This window comes from Aptenodytes patagonicus, chromosome 3 (genome assembly GCF_965638725.1).
Source record: "Aptenodytes patagonicus chromosome 3, bAptPat1.pri.cur, whole genome shotgun sequence".
Classification (NCBI taxonomy): Eukaryota; Metazoa; Chordata; class Aves; order Sphenisciformes; family Spheniscidae; genus Aptenodytes; species Aptenodytes patagonicus.
The window spans coordinates 116,945,447-116,952,762 of NC_134951.1; positions in this window are offsets into that span (position 1 = coordinate 116,945,447).

Below are 7,316 nucleotides of genomic sequence, written 5' to 3' on the forward strand. Positions count from 1 at the left end.
TTGCATGAGAGAGACACTTTATGATCCCTGCCTGTATCATATGTGGCATATTCCCAAACAGGCAGCTGGGCCTGCAGGCAGCAAACCCCAAATCCAAGTGCATGGACCAGGGGAGAATCACAGTTACAGAACTTGGTCCGCCTCGTCTTCAGATGCATTTGTGATTATTGTCCTCTGTTCCTGATGTCAGGTTCACTTGGTGCTGTGGTGACTCCTGTTGTTGCAACAGGACAAGCAAATTAGGAGGAATATTTCAATTACTGGTAACTAAATCTAGCATGTGCTGATAGTATCGGTACAGGGGCTAGTTTTCAGTTGAACTTTCATATTGCTGAAATGTGTCTGTTCCTACAGGTCTTGTGACAGTTTTTTGCCCTAATCTCCTGTTGTTTTAATTTCTTCATGGTAGGCAGGTTGGGAACAGCTTTGAAAGCACAGGCGTATCTATGTATCCCATACCTACAGCTCTACACACAGATAAATACAGGCTCTCCTCAGCTTTGTATTCTTCGGGCATTTCCCCAGGATGTTAATAAATTAGAGATACATATTCTTTTCTTTTCAGCTGCTGGTTTGTCCTTTTTATACAGTGCTAACCCAAATGCTGTAGAAATCACTTTTATAGTTAATTATCTTCCAGGCAAATTATCTGCTACAGGATTTAGTTTTTACAGATTTTTTTGGTAGATGTCCTAAGCTCTTGTAGCATATTTTGGTAAGAGTTTATATAGCTTTGTTAGCAGCTCAGTCTTTTTGGTATTAAAAGTCTTTGGCATATACTACTCAATCCAAAAAATTTGTTATTGGCTGATGTATTTATTTTTCACAACATCCTTTCTTTCAGCAATACAGCTGCATCCTTCCAAAATGAATAGAGAAAAGGTAATATCTACAGCAATATAAAAATGAAGCATTTAACTCCACAGCAATGCCCTTTCCTCCACTTTTCAACCAGAAGTGGGGACTCTTAGCACTGAAGAGAGCCATGGCTAATTAACTGATTATTCTAAAAGATTCAGCCCAAGCCAACATCCTCTCCTATGCCACAGGAAATCTTGGGTTTGTTAGTGATGCTCTTTTCCATGAAGACTATTTAGCTGAAAAATGACAGACGCTAAGGTTTGAAAACACCCACTAGACTAAGAATTAGTGGTTAGTTAGGGGCTGGAATAATTGAGGAGAGGAGCAGACCTGCATGGAGAATTTCAGCTTTTTCTGGAGAAATGAAGCCTGGAAGTTTTGTACTTTTCCAGTGACCCTTTATGGAAAGAAAGTGCGCAATAATTCATTTTGACGAAGGGAAAATATTTTCTAAAGAACTGCTACAGGAAAACCTCTCATCTTGTGGTGGCAGATACCCAGGAAGAAATAATCCATTTCTGCCTGAATTCCTTTGCACTTATCTTTACTGAAGTTATCTACACTGATTTTCTACCATTTTTCCAACTAATCCAGCCTCTGCTAATCCTGTCCTCCAAAGCTCTTGGTATTGTTCTCAACACAGAGTCATTCACAAGTTTTATGAGTGCACCTGCTGGGCCATATTTCCCTCTTTGCTTAAGAGAATGTCATGCAAGACAACGTCATACTCTTAATAAATTCAAGATATATCACTTCTGCTGCCTCCTCTTTATCCACTTGGCTAGTTACTCTGACAAAGAATGAATTAGAAATGGTTTGAGAGAGTCAGTTCTTGAATAATCTATGCTGGCTGTTTTTATCAGCTTATTATTCCTTAGATGACTACAAAGACATTGTTTAATAGTTTTCTCTTCTGTCTTTCTGGGTATTAGATTACTCCAATTTCCTGGGTTCTTCTTTCTCTCCTGAAAGATGAATTACTCTGCTTGTCCCCCTCAATTCCTCAAGTACAGGGAATTCGCAGAGATAAACCCTAAAGGTCGAGGCATCGCCTCACCTGACTGCTAAGTGCAGGAGGGAGAACCTCAGCTGTTCCTCGGGATGTCATTACTTCTCTAAATATTCTTTAACCAGGTCTTTTCCTATTTTGGTCTGCAGTCCTACTTTTTTGTTTAAATGTAATAAAGTGGAGGTAACAGTTTACCTTTAACTGAGAAGGCTGAAGGAAACAAAGCTCTCCTTGCCACACCAGATATTTTTAGCTCTTATTTTTCATTAACTAATGAACCTACATGCTCCTTTGTCTTCCTTCTGATTCTAACATTTTAAAAACTGTTCAAGTTCCCATTAACGTCCCTTTTCATCTGTAGCCTGTCTCTCTGTGTATTTTTGCATGCATGTGCTCTCCCTTCATCGTGTCTCTTTTTTTCTTTTTGTGTAACTTTTGGGAGAGTCCCCCTCTGATGTTCCAGCCACGAAATGACTCTTTCTGTAGCCATCTTAATTTTGCACTGTGCTGCGGCAGTGCAATTCCCACGCCATTCGGAAACTGCAGTGACATGTCTGGCTGGAGTTTGGCTCTGTATATCAGAGCGAGAGCAGTGGTTGAGGCTGGGGCCCTCAGCAGCGTATTGTCAGGAAGCTTGCCATGGGGAGCACCCTCTGTCAGCACCCTTCCTCCTCCTCATGCACTCCTGGGACAGACAATACAAGCTTCATCTTAACCTTTGCCAGGGCAAGTCCATTAGCTTCCACAGAATTACTCCTTTACCTGCCTATGGGACTGGATTCTCTGTAAGACAAGCTAAGTGAAAGGCTATGTGTTTGGACCCATCTGGTGATGGCTGTTCAAACCAAACTAAGGCTCTGGGTCTCAAGCAGGTCCAAGGCTTTGCTTACTGCTATGGAGAAAGTTCTTTGGCTTCAAGGGTTTTCCTGGATTCATGGGATGAGCATGGTCTCCCACACCATGAGATCTGATATGTCCCTTTGGGCAGGACTCAGTTTCCTAAATAGATTTCTAGGGATCTTCTGTGGTACATGTTCAGCTGCTGCTCCAGGAGAAAAGGGGTTGATAAATCCCATGTCCTATCCACCAACCACATGGGGATGTGCTGGTTACCCCAAGACATCTCAAATGGCACTAGGTACCTGTGTTTACGGAGCTGACTCATTCCTTTCTATGCTTTCAACTTGTCCACTCAGAAAGGACATACTGGAGAAGACTGACCCATCACTGGCAAAGGGAGTGACCAGGGTGCTGCAAACAGCTTCCCTATCTGCTAATGAATTGAGCATGAAGTGGCCCAAAATCTGAGATGAGGCCAAGTCACATTTCCTTTTTAAGCATTCTGTGGGTCCCTTGAAGATGTGATTGAAGGGGATATGGTAGAGGCAGGGAAGAGATGCCAGAACTGCCAACAGATGTAGCGACAGAAAATCAGTTTATGTGAACCCAGAAGCTTGGCAGATAGTGGCCCAGGAAGTGTTTTCCTGCTTACTTGCCAAACGTAAGCAATGTCTAATATTTTAGAAGTGCTTGAGCTATCCTAGCAACACATACAAATCTCTTTACAAAGGTCTGGAGCATCATCTCTACTTGGTTTCTCTTTTGTGATTTCAACCATGTCACATTAAATACAGAGATGGACACTGTCAGAAGAGCAATTCAATCGGCTCCCAGAGCTGTAATGTGAGCCCAGAGTTCTGCCACAAAATTACTTGTGAGATTTTTTTTAAAAACAGCACATGGGTTAATTTTTGCCTGCCAAATGCCTTTTAAGTCTTTAGAGCATATCTTGTCAATTTTCAGCTGTGGCCATAAGGCTAGAGAATTGAAAAACTAAAACATAAAACTTGCTATTGGCTTCCAATATAATGGTGCCAAAGCAAGGGTCAGAAAGAAAAAAACAAGCACATTGGAAGAATGAGTAGCTTCGTTGATGCATTGCTGGTGGTATCCATGGAGCTACCCCAACACACACAGACCTTTTATATCAACTAACATGAGCCAAAGGTCCCAAAAGTCATGGTCCCTGCAGCTCATTGCCTCTCCCTCTGGGATGGGGCTGAGTTGTGTTAGTCCCATATTTGCTACTGCACAACGAGTCCAGCCATGCCCTTCCGCTGCCCAGACTAAGCAAGCAGGAGTGATTTTGCCACAGCCAGTGAGAACAGCGGGAAGGATCAGCAAGCTGCAATGCTGGGGGCTGGTCTCAGCAGGTCCTGCAGGGGAACGAGATCTGCTGGGTGGTCCAGGAATAAATGGGAATCACCAAAGAGATCTGAATGGCAGACCATGCTCACTGAGCACTGGGTCTTCTGCCGTCAAGACACTGTTTCCATGTTGCGCGAGTCTGGAGTAACGTCATGGCAGTTACTCAGTGTTCCCATGCAGAAGGTGGGACTCAATTACAGAGAGACCCTTGGTGCTTTGCTGGACGCTCTCCCCCTGTCCTGAGTGACTCTGCCTGTGGCATGTTAATCTACATGTTGATTCACTGTCAATACTGTGTATTCACTAACTGTTCACTATCTTCTCTCCCTCTATTCACTGTCATTACTTTTGTGTTATAAGCAGTGAAGAGCTCCTTACAGGAAAGGGTTGTCTTTCCATCCACATTGCGAAAAAGGAGAAAATTATTCCCAGTTATTCATTTCAAATCAAGAGCATCTCTGGTCCACATGATTTTATCAGGCCTTGTAAATTCATGTGCCACAAAACAACCACACACATCATTTGCCAATATACATACTCACCTTGAATTCGTGGGACAGATCTAGCATCAGCCACCCCAGCTCTGCTTGCAGGGATTTATGCAGGTCAGGGATCGGACTCTGACGCTCGAAGAGACCATGCCACAATGACTTTCCAAAGGCAGTCTGGATTATGAAATGTGCCGTCCCTGCCCAGCTGGTTGTGTCATGCATTCAAGAAAGAGAATTACCTCAAAGAACTTGTAAAGGTGCTAAGATGGTATGATTTTTAGCATCTGTGTTCTCTCCCAGTTGTAACCTTTACTGGCTGCATTACAAGACATGCCTGAGCTTTGCTGATGGACCGTGACAGATTAATCACCACAGCAATGCATGGGGCAAACTGAAACGTTAAAGTACCCTGGGGGAATACATTAGAAATAAGGCAATTTTAGAAAGCCTGCATAAGTGTTGTCTGGAAGTAAAAAAAAAAAAGACCTGGATGAAGATTCTTGTCTATGATTTCAAAGACATTACAAACTTGCCAAACTTCTCTTTAATAATTCTGAGTATTTCACACATCACAGACTTGAAACATCAAGAGATATCCCATCCTTTTAATTATTGTGTCTCTTTCTCTCAAGGAGACATGGCTATGGAAAAAAACTATAAAAAAAGAAAGGGAAATAATGCATATCATTATGACAGGCAGAAAAAATAACAATAGGTAATACTCAAAAGGCAAATAAGGTTATTGTGATCTGAAAGTCAGGAAAGGAATAATTTCAGCACCAATAAAGTTGTCATCATAAAAGCATTTTATAGAAAGGGCAAAGAAAGACTGTGATACAAAGATATTTATAAAATGTGATTTGAGAAATAAATATATATAGGAAGCCCAGGATGTTCTGCATCCATCCATTAAACCCAGATGGATTTTAGTGTCATGCCTTTGTGTGTTTCAAATATTTGTGGAAAATAATTTAAGCATTGTTTCATATTGCCTGCTAAATAGAATGTTTCAAATTAGAGCCCAGTGCCAAGTTGTTTGATAGTAATTTGTAAGATGAAAGATTCTCTCAGTATTGACAACCACCCTTACATAAGAAATAAACAAAGAAGGCATTTATGGAAAGCCAGCTTATGGCTTTGATAATAATGCTAACAATGATCTTTAATATCTTCTAGCCTTTTCCCACCTTCAGGTTGCCTGACATTAACTAATTAACTAATCATGTTCTTATTCTGGAGCTCTTCCCTCTTCCTGCCAAGAAGAGAGGCTCTGCATGGACAGCTGAGCAATCATTTGGCTCAGCTTTACTCATTGACAGGAGCAGTCAATGAGTGAAGTCACTGTTGTAAAGAGCCATGGAGGTCCGACAGGCTCCACACTTAGGGTCTGTGTCAGTGCCCACTGGGCTCAAGGGGAAAGACCCCAAAGACCTTCACTGGGTGCTAAATCAAACCTTCACAGGATGAGCAGCAGAGGCTCATCAACCCTTTCTGTAAATAAGCCAAGACCCTAGGATTTTTGCCTCCGTGCAGGCTGGCACTGTATCCTAGGGGTGCTTGTAAGCACACACATGTAATTTAATGGATGATGAGAGACCATTACCACAGGTTTTGCAGCAGGGATGTGTTGTGCTAGGTCACCCATCAGGAGAGACGCTGTAGCAGGGTTGTGTGTGTTTTTATTTTCACTGACTACCCACCACCAACCTAGAGTTTTCTCTCCTCTCATGCATTATTTTAAGTTAGTTGATTGATTCTTTATGAGGTTTTTATTTATTTGTTTTATTTTGAAGATTAATAATGAAAGCTGACAGTACTGGAGAAGTCAGGCTGAACACGTGACATTCTTGGTTCGACGTGACTGACCATGCAAACCATATCACCCAGTCCATCTCCTTTCAGTTTTGATCAAATACCTCTTAGAGAAAACAGGACTTTTCTTGGCTACATCTCCACAGACACCCTTGAAACACGTAGGTTCAAGTACTGCGTCTGGACACCATATTTTGTGTCCAGACCTGACACCTTTGTGTGCATGAAGCCCATCCCAGGCAGCTGAGGATATTCTAGAACTAAAAATTTGTTTCACTCTCTATCTCCATGCAAAAGAATGATAAATATTCCCAGGAGCTTTTTGATAGCAGAAGAGAGCAAACAAATACAGAATTTTATAAGGCAGGTACATTTACAAGCCAGATAACTCCCTGCATGTGAGAATCACAGGCTGTTTGCTCTCAGATGTTTAAAATCAGCCAAACATGACCTGAAGATGTGTCTCCTCAGGACCTGAATCCTGACCTCTTTTTTACAGCCACTCAGCCCTTGCTGGCGTGCTGGGATACTGTTTTTGCAGGTTGGAACGATATTCTTGTGCTCAAGTTTTTGAGCCTCAAGGCAACTTAAGGCCCTTTTTGGAGTTTTGGAGCTGGCTAGGCTGTCCTGAGAACTTGTCATTCAAGATTTATCACCACGTTCGCATTCGAACTGTCTTTCTTCACCTTCACACAAAAGAACTGCGCATCCATAATCTCATTGTGCTGCACCCCCTCTCCCAGGGATCTGGGGTGTACATGAGTACCCTCTCACAGTAGAGCATTGCGCATTGATCGACCAAAGATCCGAGTCTGGAACAGCAGAGAATTACACTCAGCTCTCTGAAGTCCCAGCACTTCACCTATTATTTTAAGAAAGTTGTCCCCGGAGGTATTAAATAACCACAAAGTGCTGCTACAGCAGAGCTAAAGATT